The sequence below is a fragment of the Oncorhynchus keta genome, chromosome 22 (assembly GCF_023373465.1).
Source record: "Oncorhynchus keta strain PuntledgeMale-10-30-2019 chromosome 22, Oket_V2, whole genome shotgun sequence".
NCBI lineage: Eukaryota > Metazoa > Chordata > Actinopteri > Salmoniformes > Salmonidae > Oncorhynchus > Oncorhynchus keta.
Genome location: NC_068442.1, coordinates 20755214 through 20772104, shown reverse-complemented (window position 1 = coordinate 20772104; position 16891 = coordinate 20755214). Strand labels below are relative to the sequence as shown.

General features: G+C 39.7%; 1 pseudogene across 1 annotated transcript; it reads right to left on the bottom strand.

The window, feature by feature from the left end:
* Positions 1 to 635: 635 nt before the first annotated feature.
* LOC118400752 (zona pellucida sperm-binding protein 4-like) lies at positions 636 to 4869 on the bottom strand (annotated as a pseudogene). Its single transcript, XR_008075431.1, has 8 exons — positions 4250 to 4869; positions 3797 to 3984; positions 3472 to 3569; positions 2347 to 2504; positions 2074 to 2266; positions 1541 to 1688; positions 970 to 1045; positions 636 to 842 (listed from the first exon to the last, which is right to left on the bottom strand). The product of XR_008075431.1 is annotated as a zona pellucida sperm-binding protein 4-like (transcript).
* Positions 4870 to 16891: the final 12022 nt, after the last annotated feature.

The following is a 16891-nucleotide window of genomic DNA, read 5'->3' as shown; positions in this document are numbered from 1 at the left end:
TGCAGTGGCTGTTTAAAGAAAACCGAACAATGGATTCAAATGTCTCCTGGCACATAAACTACTTTAAGGATGTGGAACCATCTAACAATAAGTTGTAAAATCCTGAACTAGTTCTTCAAGAGGAAAGTTCATAGCCAGATTGACTATTTTGAAATAGGCTTTCAAATTTAAAAGTACAACGCCATAAATATTTTGAAATAAAAGCTTGGGCTGTGTCATTTCTTTCTGATTTAAAAAAACAATATCTTGAATATATCCTCAAAAGTCAAAAGTCTAAATAATGGAACCATCTAACAATAAGCTCAAGGATGGGGATAATACAATTAACCTCAAGACACTCAGTGTCACTTCTGACACCAATGACGGACTAGGGCTCAAACTATCATATGCACACAAGCGCGTGCACGTGCACACACACACACACACACACACACACACACACACACACACACACACACACACACACACACACACACACACACACACACACACACACACACACACACACACACACACACACACACACACACACACACACCAGTGGAGGCTTGTATCACTTTAAAGTGGAGGAAGGCTCACTGTAATGACCGAATGGAATGAATGGAACTATACCCAAAAAATGTATGAACAACAAGTTCGAGGACAGTCAGATTTATTTGCACATGCCTCACTGTGAAGTCATCATAACAGCCGACAGCACCACGGTGACAAAGTGCTTGAGTTAAGTCAAAAGATTTTCTAGTTGGTGAGCTCCCTTGGGTCAGTCAGGATCAGTTCGCCACTGGAAACCAAATTAGACTTGATTCTGGTGGTCTTCTGAACTGCAGCAGGAATGTCTCTCCCTGAAAAAAAACATGTTATGTGGTCAGTTGCAGAGAGAGGGACGAGACTCAAACTATAGGGAAGGGTGGAAGGGATTGAAACTATTTGCTGGAATGCAATGCAGCCTATCAGAGAAAAGTAACTCACTCTTTCTGTAGCATCTTGGTTCACAGCTGTCTCCATGGGATGGCAGGCACACAGCTGTATTACAATGGATGAACACCTGCAAGAGACAGTACAGATTTTTTTTAAAAATGCAATAAGTATCTAGCCAGATAATTACTACCCAAGAATAAATTAGAGTAGTTTAATATTTATGTAAACTATATGCTTTTATATTACTTATGTAATTGTAAGAAATAGGCCTACCAGAAAGTACCAATTGTGACCAAGCAAGCCGACACAATTTTGTTAAATCATTAATTACCAGTCATTAGTGGCAATAATATCACAAATACTAATTGTAATAGGACAGTGAAAAGTGTTTTCAAAAATCTAATGTAAGCATAAAGTACAGCACTTCTATTTCATGCATGAATTTAATAAACAGTGTTAGCATGATAATCAACAACATCAATGTAGTTGTTTCAAACCTCTTATTATTATTATGATTAATTTGAACTCTATGGTTCCAGTAGAATTAGAACACAGTCATACCCTCAGAATTAAATAGAACAATATCTGTAAATATGTAACAAATCTATCTCTATGGTCATACCGTCTCCCTCAGGGGGGTCATAGACATTGGATCCACAAAGGTGAACATCTTAAGGACGAAGCGCCTGTAGTGGGTTGGGTAGGGCAGACCCGAAGAGGGTCCCACAGGGATGGGATTGGTCAGGTAACGGTCATCCTGGTAAGGACATCTAATGATATGAACAGAGAGAGAGAGAGAGACAGAGAGAGTGAGACGTAGACAGACAGACAGACAGACAGACAGACAGACAGACAGACAGACAGACAGACAGAGTCATGGTCAAGTGTCTGTCTGCGTCAGGGTTGGCATGCCGCATGCCATGTTACGACTCTCAATTTGCCGTTACCCCCGTTACACCAGCAACGGCAAATACATTGATCAAGGCTATGAGATGACACATTGGTTTTGATAATAAAGACTAATTTTTTGAAGTGAATAACTCCAAGAGCTGCTAAACATTTTCCTCAGCTTCACAAGGAAGGGCAGAACAGTAATTGGACGAAACAGTTACTAATATGTTTACTACTTCTACTACTACCTATTCAGATATTTACCCATCAATGAGAAGGTCCCACTGGGGCAGGCTGAGAGGGTTTGAGGTTGTGGTAGCCCAGCAGCGACCCAGGGTCAGCACAATGTTGGGATCTGTCCTCGCCAGGATGCGAACCTCAGTGTACACAGGATCCCTGAGGACCTTGGTGATAGGGTAGTCTATCTCTGTGTAGTAAGAGCTGTAGGCCACTTCATCTGTTTCAAAAGAGGAAAGATTAATTCATTCACCCATTTATTAATCCAACCAACCAATCAATTAATATAGTGCCACATACCTTCATTACATCCCTTGGTAAGGCATGATCCGCTGCCGAGTCTGAGCTCAACTGTGAGGGGTCCAGGAGCTATATCAGGATTTGGAGGAGGAACCGGCTTCACATCAATAACCACAGCCACAATGGTACTGCCCTTATATCTGCACTGGAATGTTAGACTGGGAAGAAATGGCGTGTGGTCAGACATCTTGAAGGTGTCTGAGAGACTTTAAAGCAGGACATATAAGGTGATGACTAAAGATCCCATTGCTTATTTAACAATAAAAATTGCGTTAACTCCAGTGTCTTGTTAAAAGTTCCAACCAGGGGACTCACTTATCAAAGGTGAATGCACACAAAAGAGACTCTAAACCTTGTGTTCGCCAGTTTTCCCATAAAGGTTGGCATTTATCCTTGTTGACAGGAAAGTGTGGGTATCTCCATGCAAATCTCTGACTGTGCGTACACAGAACTTAGAGCGGTTGATCAATTGTATTGCAAGCAAATATTGTTATTTTGAAGGAAATAAATGTGTACAGGAATTATAATAATGGTAGGCTAATAAGCACAGGGTTAATCATAACATTTATACATTTTCCATTGGTAATGTATGTTGCCCAATGTGTTTTTTAAAAACTTTGATTATATAGGCCTAAATTATGTCTCTCCTTTTCTCATGACTGGTTTATTCCCACTACACAACAAATAATAGCCTACCATTTATCCATTGCTCATTTAATAGCCAAACATGCTCGGAAGTAAAGACCGGTAGCCTATTTAAATTGGGTAGGCTACAGTATTGATAGGAATGCAACATCATAGCCTATTTAAATTCAGAGCCTATACCAAAGCAGGATAAGCCAAATATTCAACAACAATTCGTATTTTCACGAGTGCAAAAATATAGTATGGCTCTAATTTATCAATGAAAATATGAGTATGTACTGCGTTTGACAGTTGAATGATCCCAATAATTTGTTGCTCAAGCTAATCCTAGAATCTCCACGTACCCCAGAATTTGATGTATACACGGTTGATAAATGAGGCCCCTGGCCCCATATATAGTACACAAACATTTAAAGTGATGGTTCCTTAGGATGTTGTTGTTTTTGTGTTGTTATTATAATCTTTTTTTATATCACCTACTCGAATTGGCTGTCCCTGGTGATGGAGCCAAAGGGGCCAACCCCAACTTGATATGAAGAGGACATCCTATTCTCATAGATAATAGTATCAGTTTCCTCCTGCAATAAACACAACTATGTTATACAGGTCATCTTTAAGAGGCAAAATCACTATAGCTTTGACAACGAGCTTTTGTCACAATGTGGCAGCATCTTTAAACCTGAATAAACAATCAGTGATATGATCATTGTTGCAACCAATACAGAAGATGTGATCCAATTATTTGAAGGAGATAGGAGCTACTTCCCTGTACTGAGACGGAAGCCAGGCACAGGTGATTACGTACCGTCATGAAAGTTCCACATTCAGTGACTTTAAACTGGTAGATGGCAAAGACAGAAGTTGTGCCAATAGCTTGGCAGTGGGGTCCGTTTGTCCCCAGCAGGCTGATGGAGTCCAGTTCCAGGCTGGGCAGAGTGGCATCCCTGGCCACCACCACCACAAACTGGCCATCCTTGGTACACTGAACAGTCACTGGTGACAAAGAGCATAACAAAAACATGAACTTAGTGTCCTTGAGTAAATTGGAGCATGTTGGAACATGTTGATATTAAACTGCTTTGGATAAAAATTGTCCATATATAAGTGGAAGTGGAATCAGTGAGAGTTCAGAATACAATGATTTGTTTTCTGGTGAAGTGCGATAAACAAGTTTCTCTGAGGGGGCAGTACATAAAGTAAAACCGTACTGTTTACAACATAGAGTTCTAGAGTAAAATGAGCATGGTCAAAAACATACCTGATTTTCCGTAGAAGCACATTCGTCCATCAAAACAGCAGTTAATGGCATCACAATGGGCGGCAGTGATGTCAGGAAGTCCACACTGCACCTTGTGTTGGCCATCAACATCACAGCTCTGCTTTGAGCCTGGGTCAGAGGGGAATTTAGGCCTCTGAAGCGGCGTACCGGGTTGGACAGGCCACTGAGGGGGTTGGGCAGGCCTCTGAGGGGGTTGGGCAGGCCTCTGAGGGGGTTGCGCAGGTCTTTGAGGGGGTTGGGCAGGCCTCTGAGGGGGTTGGGCAGGCCACTGAGGGGGCTGGGCAGGCCTCTGAGGGGGTTGGGCAGGCCACTGCTGGGGTTGGGCAGGCCTCTGAGGGGGCTGGGCAGGCCTCTGAGGGGCTGGGCAGGCCACTGAGGGGGCTGGGCAGGCCACTGAGGGGGCTGGGCAGGTCTTTGAGGGGGTTGAATAGGCTTCTGAGGGGGTTGGGCAGGCCATGACGGTGTCTGGTTGGGTGGCCACCCTGGTTTTTCCAAGTAAACCTGAGCATCACACAGCCAGCCAAGCGTGGCCACTGCCACTAGACAAACTGCACTCCACTTCATCGCAATGGCTTCGCTACAAGAACTAATCCGCAATGTTCACTGGATGCTGTGATGAGGATGAAGGAATTGCGGCCACCTTTATAACAGATGGAGTGTTGTTTACTTATTGGAAATCCGCCCCCTCTTTATCTGACCGTTCCTTTTCTGAGGGGTCAAGGTTTTAGCCAATCAAATGCCCTGGCTAATGTTCCTTTAGTAGCACACTATTCAAAACAGTTGTGTAACATTTGTGAACATCCAACATTTCGGTCATGGCCTTGAGAAAGGTCTTTGTGACCGACACGTCATGTCATTGGAGGCTTTGCCAGTTCTGTCAGTATCTAATTTGCTCCTAGTTGTTGTATGTGACAATATACATATATATTTATTTATATATTTATTTTGATAGTCAGAAACAATTCAAAATTATTTACGCATTATAAATAGATAATTAGACAATTTTGTATATATTACAGTTTTTTTCAATCACTTTGGTGCCATTTTCACAAGTATATAGTACATTTTCACAACTCTAAGCACAAAAATCTAAACAGATCATCAAAATGGCTTGTGGTCAAAGCTATAAGCATAGTACAACAAACAAATTCATAAAATCACTTTTACACTGCACCAAATCACTCTTAAAATCTGCTTTTCAAAATGCAATATTCACATTAATGTTGATGTCTTTTTTCTTGTTATTTGTTAACAAGACATTTAACTAATCACTTAATCAAACTGCTCAAAATGGATAAATACTGAACCAAAATGATTTAGTGCATAGTTCACATATAGTTTGATAACTGCTGAACACTGTGAAGTTCTAAATTCTTACATCATTAATGTATCAATTGACAATTAACAGGGCGGCAGGTAGCCTAGCGGCTGGACCAGTAACCGAAAGGTTGCTGGTTTCTAATCTCCGAGCTAACCAGGTGGAAAAACATGTCGATGTGCCCTTGAGCAAGGCAAGGCTGGGTTTTTCACACTCAACAGTTTAACATATGTTTCAAGGATTGTCCACCAGCTGAAGAACATCCAGCCAACTTGACACAACTGTGGGAATCATTGGAGTCAATATGGGCCAGCATCCCTGTGGACTGCTTCTAGAATTTATCCCAAAACAAATTGAGGCTGTTCTGAGGGCAAAAGAGGGTGCAACTCAATAGTAGCAAGGTGTTCTTAATGTTTTGTATACTCAGTGTGGTATATTTTCAAAACTCTAAGTAAAAAACTCTAAACTGATAACACTTCTAATGTCCCCTATCTTATGCTCAGAAGCTTCGATTGCACATTCATTGGGGTTTCACACACCTCCACATTTAGTCGTTTATGCAAAATCAAAGTTTTCCTTGAAATAACATGTGCACCTTTTGATTAGTCACCGCTACAGTAGATAATGATAGGCTCACCATTTAGTCATTTGAACTACCATTTAATCCAATAGAATAAATGACAGGACACACATTTCAAAATTTATTTTTGAAGTGCTGAATAGAAAGAATAGTAGACATAATTTTTATACAGTATTTGACTATAACTTGCCATGCACACTTTTTAAAATAACTTGTGTCAAATGGCAGGTTGTTAATATGTTGACAAATATGTCAGTCTTACAGTTTCATTATCCTTATACCATCGTGTCCCAAACTAGGGGTTGTGACCCGATGTGGGGTCACGAGAGAAACTGAAATAAAATGTATCAAATTGAGCTTGGTTGATAGAACCGACATTAGGTTAGTAACCTCTGGTTGCCGCTAGATGTGTTTGAAATAAACAGAGCGGTTTCTGTTTTCTTCCTACAAATGTGGCTCTATCTTTTAAACTGTTTAAGCTACAAAATATTATGACCCAATCATTGAAAGATAATACTCTCGGGAATACGTATGTGTCTTCTGTTTCCCCCTTCAAGCCGCACAGGACTCGTGGACAAGACCAGGTACTAAATCAGACTGGGGGGAAAAGATCATTATCAAGAGCACACAAAATGTTCTGATCCATTTTAGTCACTTAAAATCATACTTCCATCAGATTGAAATACTTTCAAAAGTACTGTCAAACTGATTTGTAATAAACTGTCATAGCCCAAATAAAAAAAGTAAACATTGGCCGTTTATAACATAACATTTTTCACATGGCAGGGTTACAAAAACATTTTAAAATGGGGTTGCGGCCAAAAAAAACAGTTTGGGAACCCCTGCCTTATACACTACATATATAGGACAGAACCAGAAATAGGTGTATTGTAAAGCAGGTGGCTACTGTGAAAACATAGCATGTTGTCGTATGCCATTTCTGCCCGATGCAACATTGTACAAGATCACCTTTTCTATGTGACTTGTCAAATCATACAGTTTTGCCTGCCTCTCTAATTGAAATTATATATATATTACTGTAATTCAAATAATGAGTGGATTATATTGTTATATACAACCCAGATAAGTAGTGCATTGTACACTAAACTATATTTCCAAAATATAGCACATAGTGACTCTTTCCATTGGAGAATGATGATACAGTATTTACAGCCACATCCATATATTATTTGGTTGCAACTTAAATTGATGTCAAATTGATGCATTATGAGGTAAAAGATAGACATTTACAGAGTTCATTAGTTATCAAACTATATATGTTGACAAGCAAATCCAGCACTTGCAGAATAAGTTAGGACAGTATTCACACCATGCCACGCCCTGACCATAGAGAGCCCTCGGGGTTCTCTATGGTGTTTTAGGTCAGGGCGTGACAAGGGGGGTTTCTAGGTATTATATTTCTATGTTAGTGTGTGTGTGTGTGTGTATGGTTCCCAATTGGAGGCAGCTGATGATCGTTACCTCTAATTGGGGATCATACTTAGTGTGTCCTTCTTCCCACCTGCGATGTGGGATATTATTTGGTTTGAGTGCCAATGTGCGCTACATATTTCACGATCGTGATATCGTTTTAGAAGTGTCACTATCATTAAAATGTGGAACTCTACTCACGCTGCGCCTTGGTCCAATTATTCATATGAAGGTCGTGACACACCACTTTACTTTTTTCACATTTTGTTGTGTTACAAAGTGGGATTAAAATGTATTTAATTTTCTTTTTTTGTTAACAATCTACACAAAATACCCTCTGAAAGTGTAAGAAAATTTTTAATTTGAAAAATAAAACAATCATTCTGTACATCTATTCATTTCCCTGAGTCAATACATGTTAGAATCACCTTTGGCAGTGGTTACAGCTGTGAATTTTCTTCTTCTGGGTAAGTCTCGAAGAGCTTTCCACACCTGGACTGTGCAACATTTGCCCATTATTCTTTTCAAAATTATTCAAGCTCAGTCAAATTGGTTGTTGATCATTGCTGGACAACCATTTTCAGGTCTTGCCATAGATTTGTAAGCAGATTCAGGTCAAAACTGTAACTCAGCCTCTCAGGAACATTCACCGTCTTCTTGGTAAACAACTCCAGTGTCGATTTGACTTTGTATTTTAGGTTATTGTCCTGCTGACAAAGTTGTCTTGGAGCTGGTTACAGGGCGACCATGTCTGTCGGTGGGATGTTGTTATAATCCAATTACCCTGAATTTAAATTCCTTATCTTCTTTCAACTCAAGCCAAACTCAACCCAACTACCTCAACTCATGACAGATTCCAAAGACAAACTTAAAACCTCTCAACAAACTAAGAGCGGTAAACCTTAATGTCCACTGAATTCTGAAAACTTTCAGGAATTTGGGGAATTAGCTTAACATATAAAATAATACAATAAGATGCTTTACAAATTAAAACATACAATCATAAAGTTGTAAATATAACGCATTCAATTAGTGAAAATCATAGAAAAGTAAAATTGTGTTTATATGAACAGCATGAAATAAGGCTGAAAATGCTAAATACTCTATTCCACTTGGCAATGGCTACTGTATTATTCATTATTGTGTTATACAGTTTTCCCCCCAATTGGTTTGGAACATTGTGGGGATCTTAGCTTCATGCTCTAAAAACAATCACCAAAACAACCTTTTTATGAGAAACACCTAAAACACATTTGCTACTCTTTTTTAATATTCAAACAAAACCTTGTATGTAACATGCCCTAAGATTAAAGGAATGAGTGGATCCTAAAGACAGATCGTCCAGAGCCGTAGTTATGGGGGCAACACTCCCACTGAAGACCAGTGTTCAATTGCCATCTCCACCTTTAATGTCATGTGTCTGTCTAAATAAAGCAAAAAATACAAAAGGTAGAGTGAAATTCCACTCTCCATAAAGAAATGCGACCTTTACTAATTCAGGATTTAAATTAACACCCAAAACCACACCCTTCATTATCATATTTCCCAGCATGCTTTATTGCAGGTTGATATTTTGTTTCAATATCTGTGTTTTTACATGCACATTGATTGATTAATTGATCTTAGGCTGTACAAAGATAAATAGCGTACATTTTCTAAACTAATCCAATCTGTTAGTACTTGGATTTATTGCACCCATTAATGAGATGGTTGTTCCCGTTTAAATGGTTTAGGTTGTCTCCTTCAACAGATTTTTCCTTATATGGCAGTCATTGTACATGCATTTTGCGGGTGATTAAAAGGTCCAATTGCTGGATATCTTGACTTTGGCTGGATTCCATCAGGAATTAAATATCACTTTTCAAGCCAACATAACGTGGCATGCAAACCAGGAGTTTCAGACCACAGTCTTATGGTAATACTAGGCTTAGCTGAGGTATAGCTTTAAGGATGACATTGTAAGCACTCACTTAGTGAAGGATTAATATATATTGAATGCAACAACCATGTCTCTGTCACAAGGAAACACGACTATGGATGGTCAATTCCAACATTTATAACAGGCACTCTGAGATACATGCATATATTTGCTTACATTTGCCTATATCCCAGTGCGCCTTTAGAGTCAATGTTGGAATTACCACCCATGACTGTGTTTGTTAGTGACAGAGAGTTAGACATTGTATTCACCTGCATGTTAGGTGCTTATCAAGGGCTGCAGAAAAATAGATGTTGTTATAAGTGTGCGCAAATACCAGAAGGTATACCTTTTTCAGTTTTTTTTCTGTTTACTATTGGCTGAGTCAACCAATAGCATTGCACCTTTAACCTTCAACCTTTAACTTTCTCCAGGACCCTCTGCTTTCATACCACAAGGTAAGATTAAAAGCAACATGAATTATACTTCAATGGTGATATTAACCAGAGCCAAGTTGTTTTTCAAAAGTATAATTTAAATAGCAGTGGCTATCATAAGTTGCTGCTTAGCTTATCTGCCTGGCAAGCTATCTAGCTAGCATGGTAATGGTACAGTAAACTTACAGTAGCTCTAGCATTCATTTTCATAGGTAAGAACACTGTCAAAGTTGATGAGACCTCAAATACAATGCAATCTGCTAACGTTACCAAGGTTAAGTTATTGCCAATTTTAGTAAACACTGTTTAGGTATTTCAGCTAGCTAAGTTTGTTAGTTATCTAAACAGCTTACAGTACGGTCACACATATAATTTGGTAAAGTGACAGTAGCATTCACTTTCAATGGGGGGAGCAGTCAGAGTTCGTGTAACCTGATTTTCTTTTGACTTTTTTTGCGAGGTAGCTATATTATTATGCCAGCTAATTTAGATAATGCTTTGATATCCATGGGATAAAATGTGAAACTAGTTGTATGTCGCCAGTCACGACATCACAGAAGAGCCGTTTGAACGTAAAAAATATATTTTGGGGAGAAATGCGTCCTCGAACATGTGAACTTCATGTGCCTTAATATCAAACTTTTATGCCATCTGTAAATATGAATACAATTGTTAAACTATGAGCCTAGTTGGTTTAGCCACAGAAAAAGTAGCAGCCTTCTCTTTGGCCATGATTGGCTGAGATAATGAGTGGGCTGGACATGCCAAGAGATGAGTTTGGATTGGTCTGCCATATAGCACCTGTCTGTCTATTGGAGCAGGTCAGTATGTTTAGGTAATTGTGTCGAACACGTTTTTTTAGAAATGTATCGATTTGTAAAACTGCATAAACCTAATGTCAAGTGAAAGTGTACTGTTAGCTAGCTAACTTTAGCTGGTTGGCTCGCTAGCTAATGTTATGTGTATGCTCTCCACTTTCTGGAGGACTAAGTTTTGAAATCAGTAGAATTCGAGTATGATAGCTAAGGAGATGGAGAAAACATCAGTCTGGATTACATCTTCAAAATAAGGGCAAGCATGCATGGCATCAGACAACCATGGTAACAGATAAGATAGTCAAGCTAGCCACATTTTCATATATTACACATTTCTAATTTTGACAGAAAGTGGTTTCATTTCAAGTGTACTGTTAGTTAGCTAACGTTAGCTGGCTGGGTCGCTAGCTAACGTTATGTGTATGATCTTGTTCTTCGCATCTCACACATTTGCTTGACTAGTTGTAGCCATAGAATCTGGTTGGTTAGCTACCTGCAGATACATGCAGGGTAGTAATATCATGAGTTGTGATTATGGTCCATTGTTTCGCTAGTTAGCTAGCGACATGTCTTAACAAAAGACTCCACTATGCAAGTATCCATTTCAATAGAATGTCAATGCAACTATTGATAGACGCACAAGCTGGTAAATTTGCTCTGGCTATCTACTACGATTTCAGACCACATGTAAGATATTCTCTAGCTAGCTACATTTTCAGATTCTAATTTTGACAAAGTAGTTTAATTGAAAAACGGTTTTCTCAAAAGTGAGTTTACAAGTTGATCAACTTTCAAAGCAGAATTCATTTTCCATTGTTCCTCAAAATGCACTGTATGATATACCGTTATGTAACTCTGAGTCTCTACATTTATTTGTGTAAAAAACAGAAATTCAAATGTTGCTACATGAGACAGAATCCAGGTGGTGAGTCACAAATGTGTCATAAACATCTAGCCATAGCGAACATGACCTATATACCTATTTATTTGTTCATTAATTAAAATCAGTCAGTCCATGATATAGCCTATATAGCTGATATAGCCTAAATTGACATATTTGCCATTATGCTTGATTAGCATACTTGCTTGAATACTGACAAATTTCCCAATAACATCATGTATTCTTGTAGCTTGACTCTATTAGCCAAGTTTACATTAGGTTTGCTATGCATTTCTAAATGTTATTGTGGTCGTGTGATACATTCATCCTGTTGGTTTCAGATGTCTAAAAAGCCCCATAAGCCCCCTAAGGGAGTGCGTACATTTGCCACCACAGTGGTTTGGCCTGCCGATGCGGGCAACAGGCCAGCTCCGAGGTGGTATGTCCTTTCATAGGTATGTATTATGACAAGAGATAATGGCAAAACATGCATAGGCCTATGACATTTGAACTTTGTGTTCCTCTAGAAAACATACTGTACCATTAGAAATACCTGTCAGTAAATGTACTACTAATGAACAGCAACTTTATTATAATAATTGGCCATCAAATTGTCATTGCAACAAAAAGACTATTCACAGTGTCAAAGTCCCAAGCTGTGGTCTTGTCAACCAATCACAACAGGTTAAGGGAAGTTCCAGAGAGAGCTAGACTTCATCAACCTTTGACACTGTGGGAGATGGATAGTGGGGTTAGCTGCTTGAAAGAGCTGTGAGATTGTGAACTCACCAGCAGGGGACTTCCTAACACAGGCTTCCTTATTTATTGTTACAGATAGAGAATTGTTAAATGCAGGTCCGTGGACAACTCTGCTCGGGGGGCTTCAGAGATTATGTGTTTGTGGATTTCACCCCCAGAAGTTAGGAGTTAAAATGAATAAAGTTAACAGGCTAAAACAACATGTATACTCTTTTCTGATTTACTGAAATTAGATACCGTGCTGTAGTGTTGTCTCTGTATTCCCTCCCTATATTTTAAGCAGGTAATCACACTGCACCTTTAAATCACCCTGCTTTCTCATCAGGGCTTATGTTATACCTTCTCACCTTTTTATGTGATCTGTTTTTAATCGGTTCAATATAGTGCTTTATTTCATCACAGTACTTTTTAATTTTGATTTGGACCTACTGGACCAGTACCTACAGCTCCACCAGCGCATGTGTCTGCTGTTCAGGCTCCTTCATTGAGGACTGCATTGAATTTATCATTGGTAAATATTACATTTTTTTGTCACATTATGAACTACTATGGCTCTGCTGCCATGATAGAACTCAGATTATCCTTTTGACTTGGTTTCCTCCTCGGTTCCTCGGTTCATCGGGACTTAGGTTTGACTCTCTCTTTTGCGGTTCAATAAGCAAATGTTTTGGGGGTTCACATGTCTGCAGCAAGACCAAACCTTAACTTGGCAAGGAAGCTTGCTCAGCCAAATAGAATACAGGCAAATCTGTCAAAAGATTGGTTTGTATTGATCATCTGTTTCTATAACAGTATAACTTTAAATCATCTTAACGCAACTACATATTTGTTACAGACACAACATGTCCGTAGCCCGGCCAAGTTGTCTACAGCCTTTGTGAGTGCCCCCACCCTTCCACCGGCCTCTGTGAGGGCTTCAACCCTTTTCTGGCCTCTGGGAGGGCCCCCATCCCTACTCAGCATCTGCGAGTGCCCCAATCCCTGCAATGCTGTCAAGAAGTGACATTTTACCTACTACATCATGCACCGTTGTCATTTTAGAACTACAGTGCCTTCCGAAAGTATTCACACCCCTAGACTTTTTCCACATTTTGCTGTGTTACAGCCTGAATTTAAGCTTGATAAAATGTAGATTTTGTGTCACTAATCCACACACAATACCCCGACACAACAGTGGTAGGCCTGATCACCGACAACGACGAGACAGCCTATAGGGAGGAGGTCAGAGACCTGGCCGGGTGGTGCCAGAATAACAACCTATCCCTCAACGTAACCAAGACTAAGGAGATTACGCCCCCATTCTCATCGACGGGGCTGTAGTGGAGCAGCTTGAGAGCTTCAAGTTCCTTGGTGTCCACATCAACAACAAACTAGAATGGTCCAAACATACCAAGACAGTCGTGAAGAGGGCACGACAAAGCCTATTCCCCCTCAGGAAACTAAAAAGATTTGGCATGGGTCCTGAGATCCTCAAAAGGTTCTACAGCTGCAACATCGAGAGCATCCTGACTGGTTGCATCACTGCCTGGTACGGCAATTGCCCGGCCTCTGACCACAAGGCATTACAGAGGGTAGTGCGTACGGCCCAGTACATCACTGGGGCTAAGATGCCTGTCATCCAGGACCTCTACACCAGGCGGTGTCAGAGGAAGGCCCTAAAAGACCCCAGCCACCCCAGTCATAGACTGTTTTCTCTACTACCACATGGCAAGCGGTATCAGAGTGCCAAGTCTAGGACAAAAATGCTTCTTAAATTAACAGTTTTTACCCCCAAGCCATAAGACTCCTGAACAGGTAATCAAATGGCTACCCGGACTATTTGCATTGTGTGCCTCCCCCCAACCCCTCTTTTTACGCTGCTGCTACTCTCTGTTTATCATTTATGCATAGTCACTTTAACTATACATTCATGTACATACTACCTCAATCATCCTGACTAACCGGTGTCTGTATGTAGCCTGCTACCTTTATAGCCTCGCTACTGTATATAGCCTGTCTTTTTACTGTTGTTTTATTTCTTTACTTACCTATTGTTCACCAAATACATTTTTTGCACTATTGGTTAGAGCCTGTAAGTAAGCATTTCTCTGTTAGGTCCACACGTGACAAATACACTTTGATTTGAATGTCAAAAGGGAATTGCTGTATGTTTTTAGACATTTTTTCAAATTAACAAAACATTTAAAGCTGAAACGCCTTGAGTCAATAAGTATACAACCCCTTTGTAATGCAAGCCCAAATAACTTTGAGTAAAAATTTGCTTAACAAGTCAGATAATACGTTTCTTGGACTAACTCTTTGTGCATTTAATGGTGTTTAACATATTTTTTTTATGACTACCCCATCTCTGTACCCCACACATGCAATGATCTGTAAGGTCCCTCAGTCGAGCAGTGGATTTCAAGCACAGATTCAACAGATTCAATGAAGGAAAGTTGTCCAATACCTCGCAAAGAAGGGCACCTATTGATAGATGGGTAAAAAAAGCAGAAATTGAATATCCCTTTGAGGATGGTGAAGTTCATAACTATACTTTGGATGGTGTGTCAATGCACCCAGTCACTACAAAGACACAGGAGTCCTTCCTAACTCAGTTGACAGAGAGGAAGGAAACCACTCAGGGATTTCACCATTATTTAACTAGGCAAGTCAATTAAGAACAAATTCTTATTTTCAATGATAACCTAGGAACAGTGGGTTAACTGCCTTGTTCAGTGGCAGAATGACAGATTTTTACCTTGTCAGCTTGGGGATTCGATCTTGCAACTTTTTGTCCAGAATGCAAAGCGTTATGTTTGGGGAAAATCCAACACAACTCATCACTGAGTACCATTCTTCATATGTTCAAGCATGGTGGTGACTGCATCATGTTATGGGTATGTTTGTCATCGGAAAGGACTAGGGAGTTTTTCAGCATAAAAAGAAAAGGAATAGAGCTAAGTACAGACACAGTCGTAGAGAAAACCTGGTGCAGTCTCCTTTCCAAAAGTTGAATGCAAATCCACCAGCAGGACAATAAACTAAAATGCCAAATATACACTGAGTTACTGACCAAGACGACACTGAATATGCCTGTTACAGTTTTGACTTAAGTTGGCTTGTAAATCTTGAAAATCTATGGCAAGACTTGAAAATGGTTGTCTACCAATGATCAACAACCAACTCGACAGGGCTTGAATAAATGTTTGATTCAATATGCACAGCACTTCATAATTTTCTGAAATGGAATAAACTGTGCCTGATACTGATTCCAATGAATTGCCCGAAATCTCAACAGAGGGCATGAAATTATATTAATTTAGATGTTTCAGGAACCAATTTACACGGGGCATGACATGAAAAATGCGTGTGTCTACATGTGCTGGACCATCAAGCACATCATAAGAGAACAACTGTGTTACTATGCCTGGTGTTAGCTTTACTTCTTTGAATGTGTGGGAGACCCCTCTGTCTGTCGGTGGCGAACCACTTTGCAAGTACACATGAGCAAAAACTTCTACTTTGATCAGTGGTTATAACCTCTCCCTGCATGTCTACCTTACCATGTTGTTCTGTCAGGAACCAGAGTATGAAAAGGAGATTAATACAATTCTTGTATTTGATTGCAAAATGCGGTGGGAGAGTAAAAGAGAAGACAGAAGGCTATATAAAACACATGTCTCCGGATTACATCTTCAAATTAAGGCCAACCATGGCATCCGTGACAGAGAGGGAGAAAGATATGATGATTCTTATAGCATTGCACACAGTCAGTTTGAATCAGAGTGACTTGACACAACAAGCCAAGCAAACTGTACAAACAAAACAGACTTATTTAATGAAAGGGGTTGCAGTCTGCCGTAAAGCATTTGGGTAAGAGTCAAGCTACAAGCTACATTTTCAAATAGTATACGTTACAAATTTTGTCAGAAAGTTGTTTTCATTGAAAGTTAAAGTGACTGTTAGATAGCTTGCTCACCTGTTAATGTATGATCTGTATGGTCATATTATTTGTATCTCAGAAATTAATTTGCATTGCTAGTTTTAGCCTAATGTTAGTTAGCTAACTAACATTGAACCTAGTTGGTTAGCTTTAGCTAGCTAGCTATGCCAATCGATTTGTTTTGCTAGTATTCTATGAGTTGGTATTATAGTTAATTGTTTAGCTAACATGTCCAAATAAAAGACTCCACTTCGCAAGATGATTACATGACCCATCAAGTTAGCCAGTTGTGTCTGGCGGTGATCTAACGAATAATAATAATGATAATATATTTGTATCTGGAATTAGTCTTTCAGCATTAGTAGAAAACGTCTGACTCCTCCACCAGTCATACAAGGAGAATGGTCTAATGCCTCCCATTAAAAAGAAAGCAGGCGCAAGCAATCACAGGTTACACCTGAAGCGTAAGGACTTGCAGCAAATTGTGAACTTCATGAACAACTATACAGAGGATAATGCAATAGTATTACCAGGACACCACCCCGGACACAAACACCTGTG